Raw genomic sequence first — 13,678 nt, 5'->3', positions numbered from 1 at the left:
ACCCTTGAACAACACACTCTTCTGTGTATGCAGTTTTGAATGCACGGAGGATTGGTCCCCCTAATCCCTGTGTTGGACCCTGTGTTGTTCAAGGGTCAATTGTATGTAATATTTATTTGTCAATTAACAAAAAATAACTAATAGCTAAAATGGCTAAAAAACTAATAGCCTTCTTCTGACTCTGGAAGCTTTACTGATAACATAAATAATAGATTAACACACATTTTGTATATGTATTATTTACTGTCTTCTTATAACTGAAGCTAGCAAAAAGAAAATGCTATTAAGAAAATCATAAGGAAGAGAAAGTATATTTACTATTAATTGAGTGGAAGTGGGTTATCAAAAAGGTCTTAATCCTCATTATCTTCATGTTAAGTAGTCTGAGGAGGAGGAGGAAGAGGAGAAGTTGGCCTGGCTGACTCAGGGGTGCCAGAGATGGAAGACGTGGAGGAGGTGGAAGGGGAGGCAGGAGAGGCAGGAGAGGCAGGCACATGGTGTAACTTTGTGAAAATACACAGAAATTTCTGTCGACATTTTTGCACTTTCATTTCTCTAAAAATGTTTCTATACAGTACTAATCTTCTTCCACCATTTGCTTTAGTTTCAATGCCTGTATCATAGAAGAGTGCAAGTCATAAAAAAAATCAAAAGCAGTCTTGAATAATTAGAACCCTCTGTCAGATTATCTAATGTCAATTTGTTTTCTAGCACTGCTTTGTCTTCTTTTTTTATTATTATTAAAGTTCTGGGATACATGTGCAGAATGTGCAGGTTTGTTACATAGGTATACGCTTGCCATGGTGGTTTGCTGCACCCATCAACCCGTCACCTACATTAGGTATTTCTTCTAATGCTGTCCATCCCCTAGCCCCCCGCCCCCCGACAGGCCGCGGTGTGTGATGTTCCCCTCCCTGTGTCCATGTCTTCTTATTGTTCAACTCCCACTTATAAGTGAGAACATGTGGTGTTTGGTTTTCTGTTACTGTGTTAGTTTACTGAGATTGATGGTTTCCAGCTTCATCCATGTCCCTGCAAAGGACATGAACTCATCGTTTTTTTTAAGGTTACATAGTATTCCATGGTGTATATGCACCACATTTTCTTTATCCAGTCTATCATTGATGGGCATTTGGGTTGTTTGCAAGTCTTTGCTATTGTGAACAGTGCTGCAGTAAACATACAAGTGCATGTGTCTTTAGAGCAGAATGATTTATAATCCTTTGGGTATATATCCAGTAATGGGATCGCTGGGTCAAATTGTATTTCTAGTTCTAGATCCTTGAGGAATCGCCACACCATCTTCCACAATAGTTGAACTAATTTACACTCCCACCAACAGTGTAAAAGCGTTCCTATTTCTCCGCATCCTCTCCAGCATCTGTTGTTTCCTGACTTTTTAATGATCGTCATTCTAACTGGCATGAGATGGTATCTCATTGTGGTTTTGATTTGCATTTCTCTAATGACAAGTGATAATGAGCTTTTTTTCATATGTTTGTTGGCTGCATAAATGTCTTCTTTTGAGAAGTGTCTGTTCATATCCTTTGCTCATTTTTTGATGGGGTTGTTTTTTTCTTGTAAATTTGTTTACATTCTTTGTAGATTCTGGATACTAGCCCTTTGTCAGATGGATAGATTGCAAAATTTTTCTCCCATTCTATAGGTGGCCTGTTCACTCTGATGATAGTTTCTTTTGCTGTGCAGAAGCTCTTTAGTTTAATTAGATCCCGTTTGTCAATTTTGGCTTTTGTTTCCATTGCTTTTGGTGTTTTAGTCATGAAGTCTTTGCCCATGCCTGTGTCCTGAATGGTACTGTCCAGGTTTTCTTCTAGGGTTTTTATAGTTTAAAGTCTTATATTTAAGTCTTCAATCCACCTTGAGTTAATTTTTGTATAAGGTGTAAAGAAGAGGTCCAGTTTCAGTTTTCTGTATATGGCTTGCCAGTTTTCCCAACACCATTTGTTAAATAGGGAATGCTTTCCCCATTGCCCTGCTTCTTCTATGTCTTCTTCCTCCTTGTCTGGTGCTGGTTTGGAAACTTTCATCTCCATCAAGTCATCTTCTACTAATTACTCTGGTGTGATTTTTATTAGCTCTTGAATTTCTCCAAGATCCATATCTTGAAGTCCTTTACCTTCCAACCTTTTCTGCCACATCCACAATCTCTTTCATGATTTCTTTGATTGGCTCTATCATAAATCTTGTGAAGTCTTGTAAAACATCTTTTCTCTAGCAGAAATTTATTGCTTCAAGCTTGGTGACTTTCATGGCTTTTTCTATAACAATAACGACATCTTCAAGGGTGTAATTCTTCCAGACATCCATGATACTCTCTATATAGAGGTTCTCTCACACAGCGTTGACAATTTTTTCCATAGAGTATCATGTGTAATGAGCCTTATAGGTGCTATGACCTCCTGATCTAGAGGCTGAATGAGATGTTTTGTGTTTGGGGGCAAGTAGACCACTTTGACAGCTTTGGCACTAAATTCATGGGGTTTTGGGTGGTCAAGGTCATTATCCAGTATCAGAAAAACTGCCAGTATGGCAGCCCTTACTGGCAAGGTACTTCCTGAATTCAGGGAAAAAGCATCAATGAAAGCAATACAGAAAAAGGGTTCTCATTGTCCAGGCCTTCTTGTTGTACAGCCAAAAGACTGGCAGCTGGTGTTGATCTTGTCCCTTCAAAACTCAGAGGTTATTGGCTTTGTAGATAAGGGCAGTCCTGATCATAAATTGCATTTGCTTAAAACAGTACAGTTAGCCTCTCTCTTCCTACCTTAAATTCTCAATGCTAATTTCTCTTCCTTACTAATAAATGTCCTTTGTGGCATTTTTTCCCCAGACTAGTGTACTTTTGTCTGCATTAAAAACCTGTTCAGGCAGATATCCTTTCTTCTCAATGATTTTTTCAGTGGTGTCTTGGAAGTCATCTGCTGCTTTTTGGTCAGTAGAAGCTGCTTCTCCTGTTATCTTGACATTTTTTAAAGCCAAATCTCTTCTTAGAATTATCAAACCACAGTTTGCTGGTATTAAATACTCTGGATTTAGATATTTCATTTAGTTTTACTTGAAGTTGTCATTTGCTTGTTCTCAAATCATATTAAAGTGCGTATCTATAGGTATGTCTTATAGCAATCCCAAACCTACATAAAAGCTGCATTTTCAATACAAGATAAAAAGGTAGTTTGCAAAAAGTGTAAGGTTTTCACACCTGTTGGCAGAGTGTGCAACAAAAATTTCATAAATTTCCTTTAATTTTCTTACAGTAGTATTTTTGCTGTATTCAATTATCTTGAAATGGCAGGCAACTACAGTAGCTGACTTCAGTCTATGGTACATATCAAGCAATTCAACTTTGTATGGGTCCTGTGGTGTTATTCAAGGTTTATAGTATTGCACTAAACATGATGCAAAATACGCAAAAACTCTGAGAGCCCATTTTTTATTGTGATAATTTACTAGAGGAAAGAACTGCTCACATAGAGATAAGTGTCACACATGTTTTAAGCACGACACAACACTTTAGCCCAGCACAGTAGCAACAGGAGATGGCTACAAAATTATTACAGTAGTACAGTATGTATTACAGTTAATTTCAGGCAGTTTGATTTTATACCGTGTCCTTATGTTTGTTTACATTTTTCTGCACTGTGGATGGTGACCTGTAGTGTCTGTAAGGGTTCCTGTGCATAAGTTCTATAAAATTTAACTTTTTATATAGATTTGTAGCTAAAATCCTATCCTATCTAGCTAAAATTTTGTATCCTTTGACCCATGCCTCTCCACTTCTACCAATCCCTCGATTAACCCTTGCGATTCTCCTGCCTCAGCCTCCTGAGTAGTTGGGATTACAGGCACCCACCACCATGCCCAGCTAATTTTTGTATTTTTAGTAGAGATGCAGTTTCACCATATTGGCCAGGCTGGTCTCAAACTCCTGACCTCAGGTGATCTGCCCTCCTCGGCCTCCCAAAGTATTGGCATTACAGGTGTGTGCCACAGCGCCTGGCCTATGATTCTGTTTTTTACGATTAATGGTATCTAGACTACTTCACAGATTGTTGTAGGATCCATGTTGGAGGATCAAGTGAAGTAATATGTGGGAAAGAGTTTTGCAATTATTAAACAAATAAGATCCACTTTTTCTTCTTACACTAAGGTTGCCTCTTACACAGCTTCCGGTTATACAACCCTACCCTACCCATTACCTAGTCTAGGGCTAGAGAGAAAGAACTGCTCAAATAATTGGTTAGAGTCTGCAAATTGATTCAACCTGTTTGACAGTATTGTTTGCTTTAAATAGTGTGAGCTAGACAATTGCACCCTTTCACTTATGGTGCCTCCTATGTGCTCCTCTTCCTGGATTGTTTCCCTCCATTTGGCCTGAAAGAAGAAGTTAAGATCACAAGTTCTAGATACCTGGTGGGGATCAGGAAACAGAATGATGCAATCAAATGTTCATTTATTAGAAAAGAGTTAAAAACAATTAATTAGAAAAATCTTTTATAATTTTTTAATTTGAAACACTTAATACATTATACTATTTTCTGTACAATATATTTTGAATTTCACATTAAATAACAATTTCATTGTTGTTTAGTTATTTAATGATTTATTTATTGAAATGTACAACATAATAACTTTATTATAATAGTTTAATAATTGTAAAAATTTCTGCTTAAATAGTAACTTAATTTTTAATGCCTTTCTTTCATATTACTATATCATTAGATGTATACACATATATGTATGCATGTGCAGTTCTTGGTAGTAAAATGTCATTTGTTTTAGAACACAATAGGCCAGGTGCACTGGCTCACACTTGTAATTCCAGCTCTTTGGGAGTCTGAGGCAGGAGGATCTCTTGAGCCCAGGATTTAGAGACTAGCCTAGGCAATACGGTGAGACATTGTCACTACTAAAATAAAATAATTAGACAGGCATGGGGTGCACACCTGTAGTCCCAGCTACCTGTTAGGCTGAGGCAGGAGGATTGCCTGAGTCCAAGAGTTTGAGACTGCAGCAAGCTATGATCGTCACTGCACTCCAGCATGCGTGACAGAGTGAGATCCTGTCACAAAAGCAAAAACACATACATACAAACAACAGTAAGAAAACACACTAAATATTGCCTTTCTGACTTTGAGCGGGTAGGGATCATATTGCAAGGACATCCTCATCCATAAATTTCTTAATTATGTTGCTGTTACTTTGTCAATATTCTTTGAAGGAAAAGATACAATAATTTTCTGCTAGGTTCAGATGCATGAGAGGACAGCCTATTTGGAATGCTAACATAGCTTGAACCAAACTGGGGTACTACTAAAGATGCTGTTGAGGGAGTTAACATTAACTCAGAGTCTACTTTTGCTCAGCTCAAAGTTAAATGTGAAGCCATCTTCTCATCTCACTTTCTAAGTCTTCTTTAGACTTTAACTACCAGGTGGGTACCAAATTAAAAATTGTAGATTAAAATTCTTTTCTGATTGTAGGACAAGACAAACAAGACCTTTCTAGCATTTTCAGGTGCTCATGTCACTGATGCCTCAAAATAAACTGAGTCATATATATTGTTTAATTCATGCCCTGAAATAAAATTTGCTTTGGCTCTTGTATTGCTGATTTCATTGGTAGACATCACTATCCATTCAATCAAGCCTGAAAGCCAGACATCATCTTAGATTACTCCTTGTGCTTCAGATTTGACATCAAATTAATTACAAAGTACTGACAAGTCTGGTTTCTAAATATACTTTGAAGACAGTTATTTCTTTTCTCCTTGTTGCTGTTTCCTTACTTGAAGTTCATCCGACCTTTTACTGGACACAAAGAAGTAACCAAGAGTGACCTTTCAAAAAGCATATTATTGATTATGGTTCTCCTTTTTAAAACCCATAATTGACTATTAGCTTCAGAATAAAGACTAAATACTTTAAAATAAGACATGTCCCATTCATCATGTGACCTGTCTTCAATTTCACAATTTTTCACTTTATGTTTTCCATTCTTTCATGATTACCTTTGTGAACATTGTTCATATTCTTATAAATATTGAGTACCCACTATGTTTTAAACATAGCTCTAGGCATTGATGATACAGAATGAACAAAAGATAATTAAACTTCTTAGTCTTCTAGTGCTTTCAGTGTAATTCTGACAAATATGCCTTTTTTGCAGACATAAGAAATGTCTATAAGAATTTCAAAATTCATCTTAAATGTAACCTCTATGTACATCTTCTAAACCTTCCAGGAAGAATATCTGTTTGTTTATGTGTGCATGTATCATAATTGCCACAGTTCTATATTATGGCATGTTACTTTGATTCTGATACTTCTGTCTCCTGAAGTAGAATGTGAATTATTTTGTGTCATTCATTGTGTGTTTGGTGACCAACCCATTGAATTTCTACTTCAGTGCCTATGTATAGAGTTTCTTCTATTATTATATTTGTTGATTTAAATCTTAACTTGAAATTTTACTACTTTTATATCAATTCATAGGGCAATTATCCATCATCCCCATTGTCATTATCATCATTGTAGTGGACACTATGCTTGATTCTCCAACATCCATTCCCAACACAATAGGACTCTATGCCAGTGACAATGACCTCATTCTTTTGCTAGTACTTTATGGGAATGGTTTGACCTAAACTCATTTGAGTGAATAAAATGGGAGAATAGACTTGGTTACGGCTTTGAGGGTAAGGAAGACAAATTTTGTTTCTGTTTTCTTCAGATATGAAAAAGACAGCATATTGTCTGAATGCTCCTGGCAGCCATTTTATAATCATAAAGAAAAGTAGTCTAAGGATGAAGGTGATGAGGCAGATGAGGGGAGGGGTGTAAATACCTGATTTCTGATGACATCCTTGAACTCCAGAATCAACTAACCTTAGGGTCTACCCTACCTCTCAATTCAATGAGATGAGACTCTCATAATGAAACAGAAGTTTCCCTGATACCTTCAATGGGAGGATCTAGAGTACATGGGCACTGGATGTAGCCTGCCACTTCAGCACTGGCAGGGGCAAACTCCACTCACTAGGACCCATTACCTTTCACCCCTTGCAAGAGGGAGTGCACAGATGAGTGGGTACAGGAGTTGGGGCAAGCACTTTTGGATGCCGGCCAGACCAATCTCCATCCAGCGCCCTGCAGCAGTGTCTAGGAGGTGCCTGCTATCGCCGAAGCCTCAGAGGGCATGTGTTACCGTCAGCACTCTTCTAGCTTTTGCCGTCCACAGATGGCTTAAGTATTTATAGCTCAGTGGGCCCTCTGCCTTTTTGCATGAGGTGGTTGCTCTCTGCCAGTGAGGGCAGAGGGTCAGTCAGTGTGATAGCCTTTAGCGTCTGCACCTGTGGCACCCGAGCTCTTGTTTATCATCCAGGAAAAATCAGGTTGCATGAATGAATTGAGGGTTGGTGAATAGGGAGGATTTTATTGCCGATGAAAGTGGCTTTCAGCAGGAAGGGGAGCTGCAAAGGGAATGGAGCTGGAAGACAAGCTTCCCCCAGAGTCCAGCCTTCCCTGCTGGACTCCTCTTTGAAGCAACATTGTCAAGCTGTCACTCTGAAGTCAAGCTGCTTCTCTCTGATGTCCAACCATAGTCTCTGATGTCCAGCTGCTTCTACTTTTCTCTGCCAGCGGAGCCTAGGGTTTTTACGGGTACAGGATGGGGGTGCTGGGTGGGGGGTTATGGGTGGTTTTGGAAAAGGCAACATTCCAGTGGGAAAAAAAGAAATGTATGTTCTCACTTTGGGCTGCTGTTCCAGGCTTGAGGGTGGGGCACTTGCCAGGGGACTTGCCCTCTTCTGCTCAGAATTTCCCTGCCTCCAGTCCCTATAAATAATCTTACGCAAGATAATATATGTGCATTTTGTTTAAACTGAATCTTTTTTTCTGTTTCTCATATAGAAAACATTCTAATAATAACTTTCAACAATAGTTTTAGTGAATTACAAGTACTCCACTAAGTGACTTTCATTCTGTATTTCATTTTCTCTCAGTAAGACTGTGAGTTAAATAGTTGAACTCATATTCTACAGATTTGGAAATGGAAGCTTGGAAAAGTTAAGTTCTTGTGACTGAACAAATTACAGAGCCAGGCTTTGAATCTAAGTCTTTTTCATTGCAAATCCTATGTGCTTAAGATTATTTTAAGTTCAGTATAAAAATTCCTCATTTTCAAAATTAGAAATTGATATGTAATTGGAAAATTTCTGTATCAATTGTACACATTTAAATGTAATATTTGGATGTAGTAGCTTCTAAATATATTTAATTTGTTTAATAAAAATTTGTTAAAGTCTTAATTTACTTGAAAATTGATTTAGGCAATTTTTACAACAATAAAAGTGAAAAAATTTGTTCATTCCTTTACTCACCACATATTTACTGAGCATCTTTCAGGCTATGTGCAGGGATTATTATGAACAAGACAGTTATGATGCCTGCCTTTAAGGAGTTTATATTTTAAAGGATTTATATAAATGCTAAAAATACAAAGCATGTCATGTAAGATTATGATGTTGTATCCTTTTCTCTAATTTAGAGATGGCAAATTATCAGAATGTATTTTAAATGCAAAGGCATTTAAATGATCTTTTGTCAATACAACTTTTACAAGTATTTTCTTAAGTCCAAAAATATTAATGTAGAAAAACGATGTTTTGATTTACAGGTAAATAATTTACAAAGTTTGCCTTTTGTTCTGACTCCTCAGTAATTACTCTAGCCTCTTTCTTTAGTGCCGGCATCCTAAATTTCTCTTTTTACATAGTATGGCTAATTATCAGTGAAACAGCATGAAGAGTCCCTTGAGTAACTGGTATTCATATGCATTTTCCCTCTGGTACCTCAAGCATTGCTTCTTCTGAAGCCTAGCATTATACATATTAAGTTCTGAAAGAGTGGTTTCTTCTTTGTCAGAATAATTTCTGTGCACTGAATCATCTACCTTTTTTTTGACAATTTACAGACTCATGCAATTTCTTGTGAGTGGGAAGATCCTTTCTTAAACTTCCAATAATGTAGCTGTAGTAATAAAACAAAACTAAAATGTGAAATTATGAAGAAAATTAACTGTGCATGGATTTATACACAGAGGAAAAACATGCTGAAGGAAAGAGAATCTTCAAAATATATTGACTGATAAAGATATTGATAAAGATGTAGCCCAAGAATATCATTAATTCCCCATCCTTACTTTCAGCAGAGCCTAAAAGATCTCTAGAGAAATTCATTCTGATAAGTGTTTCTCTTCTTTGGGTTTATCTTTTAGATCGGGACCATTATCTACAGATGCCTGATTGTTTCAAACCTCTCTATACATTTTCATCAACTTTCATTAGGATATTTTTCCTTGCCTTTAATTTCTCTTTAAACTGCAGAACACTTGATTTTCCCACCTCCATTGTGATTTCTCACTTTCCCCCTAGGTTGACATTTAGGGACACTGTGGAGTGTTACAGGTTGTTAGGCATGAGCAGGGCAAAAGCAGGCTTTTCTCCCACATCCACTAGGAATATTAAGTGGTGGTTTGACAATTATCACACTGCCTCTTTAAAAATGATAATTCAGCAGCCCCACCTAGGCCACCAGGGAGAGAGACAATTTCCTGATGATCCAGAGCTGTTAACATTAAAGTGTTAATAGAATCAAGTGCCAGGGAGAAGCAAGTTCCTGGACATGAGCATTAAGAGACAAAATGTTGGAATATGACTTTCCAGGGGCACTCTACCAGAAAAGGGAAGAAAGCCTCAGATGCACATGTGTGCAACTTCCTAAACACATTGCTCATGCTCACTTCCCAAGAGCAAGGAGGGCACTGTGCATGTGAGCAGCCCACCCTAAGGGAAGAATCATGGGAAAGGGCTGCAAGATGCCAGCCTATAAAGTCCTACGATCACAGTTAAACACCCCAAGTCACCCACTAGGATCTCTTTTAAGTGTTCTTTCCTTTCTTTCCTGCTCTAAAACTTTTTAATAAACGTCCACTCCTGCTCTGAAACTTGCCTCAGTCTCTTTCTGCTTTATCCCCCTCGGTCAAATTATTTCTTCTGGGGAGGCAGGAATTGAGGTTGCTGCAGACCCAGATGGATTCACCACCAGTAACTCAGATACCTTCTACCATAACAGGAGGACTGGCAGGCAACAAAGTGAACATTGAACACACACTCCTTTCCTCTCTGTCCTAAAATAAGCTGTAAATCAACTAACCAATAGCATAAAGTTATTGCTTTTAACTACTGGCTGACTTCAGAGATTTCCGCGAATTTTCTTCAGATTCAAATTGATGTTTCCTTGCTTCTTGAAAGAACTCTAAAATTGAGTGAAAAGGATGGTGGTAACTGAAAACGGTGACTGTATTAGCATGTTATCCCTACGATAACTTGCTTTTCATTTCCTTTTGAAGGAAAGGAGCAGAACCCTTCACTGTATCTCTGGATTTTTTGCCCTATTTTTAATGAGCATCTACAAGAAACCCTAGGAAGCCTGTTATTCCTAAGACTAACCAGCACTAAGAGCAAAGAAGGGGAAAGTTCTGGCGTCTGTCCAGGACAGCTGTGAAAAGTTTGTTCCTCCTGGCACCACATTTACAAACACACTGGGTAAGGTTTCTCAAAGTGCTCCAAGGTATAAAGGGGACTTTGATACCAACTGCATAAGAATCTTTGAGGATAGGAAACAAAAATCTGCTCTTAATAAGGATCAGTATCCTCAAGAGATTCTTTTGTACCTAAGTGTTAAATTTCCTGAGAGCTAAGCTCTGTGCTCATAGTCTTTTACCTATGAGCAGTCATTAGCATTTTCTTTCTCTGAGGCAAAGCTCATCTGTGGGTCAATACTATTCCCGGCCATAAACCCTCGTTAAGGTAAAGAGTCAAAATTAGTGACAAGCAAAATGTTTAAATGCCAGCAAAGGGTAGGATGAATGAAAAACACTTTATATTTTGGAAACAAGGACAGAGACTTGGTCTATATCAAAATAGCCAGGCCTTCTCCCATAACCGGTTGCAGAAAATAAAAACTCTCTTCCTCCCCAGTTCATCTGCATCTTGTTCACGAGAAATAGCAGCCCAGCCCTCAGTTTGATACGGAAACAAGTTCAGATCTGTACTTGCACTTCACAATCATTCACACATACGCTTTGAAGAATTATGTTTTTGTTAGGAGGTATTCTATCTTGGAAATCTTATAGTATAGTTGCATATTTTATGGATAAAATAATTCCTTGGCAGAAAGATTTCATTCTTGTGATGGTGTGACATAGACTGCTAAAGCAATTCTCCAAATCAAAACCGAAACCACCCAAATCCAATGTGGTATACGTGCTGGGCAAAATAGTTTAGACAAGACATCTGCTGTGCAGTTGATGTGAACACATTTTTTACAAGTACAATATCTCTGTGATAAAGCACCATGAGAATGCATAGCCTAGAGATCTTTAAGGATATAATTTAATATAAATCTTATAAACAACCAAATAATGAAATAAAACAGGAGAATGGATCATTATCTCATACTGTGCAGGCAAAGCAGTATCAGTCTCTGCAATCCACAAGCTCTTTGTGTGGTGTACTCTAGTTTAGACTAGTGACCTACAGGCACAAGCTGACATGCTAAACCATTGGAGAAGAAAGGAACTATTCCATTTGTTGGGTTGGTGTAAGAGTTGACAGGATAGAAGCAGGACCGTACCCCAAGTATCAGTTAATTTAACTGTGCTTCTAGGGCCAGGAACACTGGTTCAGAGCTAGGGAAAATTTTGTAACAGGGACAGGCTAGAGTCAGGACAATCTAAAGATAGGGAGTCCAAGTCATCCCCCCAAAAGTCCAGTCTTTTCAAATAAAAGCAATGGTATTAAACATTAGAAAATCTAGAAAAAGTCCTATCAATTTACCCAGTTACTCACGAAGTCAGCTACCTTTTTATCCCAGCCAAAGCAGTTAAGGAGCGTAAACATTTTGTTAGTAATCAAATGCCTAAGACGACATAGTTTAAAGTAAAATTATTTAATGATGTTTCAAGAGGAAAGAGGTTTTAGAGATTGGATTGACTATTTTAAAAGGTCCATTACTAAGCAAAAATCACTCCTTAGAATTCTAATAAACTGGTCTGAAATTCCTCTTTCTCAACAATGCAATCAACCCAAACACTGGCATTTTTAACTTATTATAAATCTTCAATTTTAATTCGTCAATGATTTCATAAGATAATGAGTAGCCTCTTTATTATTATTATCTAGGCTTTTAGGTGTGTGCCAAAATTCTCTCAAAGAAGATAACCTCATGGAGAGGATTAGGTGAGTTGTACGTCCTGTTTGATGCTGACCCTAAATGTCCTTTGTACCTCATTTGCAGATCCCTTCCCCATCTGCAAATGTGCCTCACAGCACAAGCACAGATGTTATCTGAGTCTTGAGAGCCAGTGTCTGTGACTCACCATTGAAAAGCTGTGGAACAATATGCAATCTCCAATATGCATATTGGAAGTCAGTCAGAGAAGACCTCAGGGCTTGCTTAGGACAAGCAAACAGAGGAATTGTTCAGTGAAACGGAGGCTGAGGGTGTAGAGAACAGATGACAGGAAATATCTCGGAAAAGCAGTTTCAGAGGGCTCAGTGGGAGGGATTGGAAGGCATGCTAATGCAAGACTAGAAATCATTGGAGAATCATTGGTCAGCATGTGGAGGAAGTTACGCATAAGGAGGACAGATGATCAGGACTTGTTTAGTAACAAAGGCTAGAAAGAGATGAAGAACTAAATAATTAAGATGAGGTCTTAATTTCTAGCCAGAATTAGGCAGTGAGTTCTAACAAGGCTGGTCATCTGTGGTCAAGTTATTTTGATAGGGTCCTAAAGTGGCATCTGCCCAGTCTGTTGTTTAGAAGGAATGATTTAACTGCAGTGGTGGGAAATACAGCATCTGCAGCAGCTGATAGTGGGGAAAGTCACCAAGTGTAGCCTCCTGAACCAATCCAGCCTTGGAGTGATGCCTGACCAAAGTGAAAATTAGTTCAAGACAAGAACTCACCCTACAATGGACCTCAGTGGCTGCTGGAGTTAGTAATTTGGATATGGTGTTTAAAATTAGTTTTAGAAAAACCTTGTTTTTGTTTGTTTTTAGTGTGCATTTAAAGCATTTCACTCAAGCCCTATTTTCTATTATTTCATATTTATGAAATCTCTTCTCCCAGATAAACCATTTAACACCCACTCTCTAGCAATTCTTATTATTTTGCCTCCACTGTGCTTTGTGTGCATGTTGTTTCTGCTAATATTTTGCTCTTTCTTTAAGATCCAGCTCAAATTCAGCCAAGTCCATGATGCTTCTGTCCCTGGAGCCTTGCTCTCTTATTTCCAACCACTGATACCTTTTATTCTCAGATATGGGAATAAATCTCTCACAGTTGTATGGTGTCTCACCAACTATATCCCTGAGTTCTTATTGAAACCATGCATTAAAATAATGTTTCTACCAAAATCTTGTTACCTCAAGTAGATGGTGATCTCTTTAAAGGGTGAATGATGCATTCTGCTTCTCCTTTTTTCCTATCATACCAAAGTCATAGAGAATTTCTATCTGATAGGGGCCATTTGAAAGGTTAGTTTTATTCTAATGTTGGTATGTTTTTAAATATATGGCAATCTTCATAACATAAAA

General features: G+C 37.9%; 1 protein-coding gene across 7 annotated transcripts in view; it reads right to left on the bottom strand.

Moving 5' to 3' along the window:
- The window catches only part of SLC16A7 (solute carrier family 16 member 7), a 182,774-nt gene that overhangs the window by 22,988 nt on the left and 146,108 nt on the right, over positions 1–13,678 (bottom strand). The window contains exon 1 of one of the 7 annotated variants that reach the window (XM_063672855.1): positions 12,457–12,527. The exons of the other annotated variants lie outside the window; for them this stretch is intronic. The gene's annotated coding sequence lies outside the window, so the exon portion shown is untranslated. Of the gene's footprint in view, positions 1–12,456; positions 12,528–13,678 lie in introns of those variants that run through there. 7 annotated transcript variants of the gene reach the window in all.

Source organism: Pongo pygmaeus, chromosome 10, assembly GCF_028885625.2.
Source record: "Pongo pygmaeus isolate AG05252 chromosome 10, NHGRI_mPonPyg2-v2.0_pri, whole genome shotgun sequence".
NCBI classification, from domain to species: Eukaryota; Metazoa; Chordata; class Mammalia; order Primates; family Hominidae; genus Pongo; species Pongo pygmaeus.
This window is presented reverse-complemented; position numbering and strand designations above follow the sequence as displayed.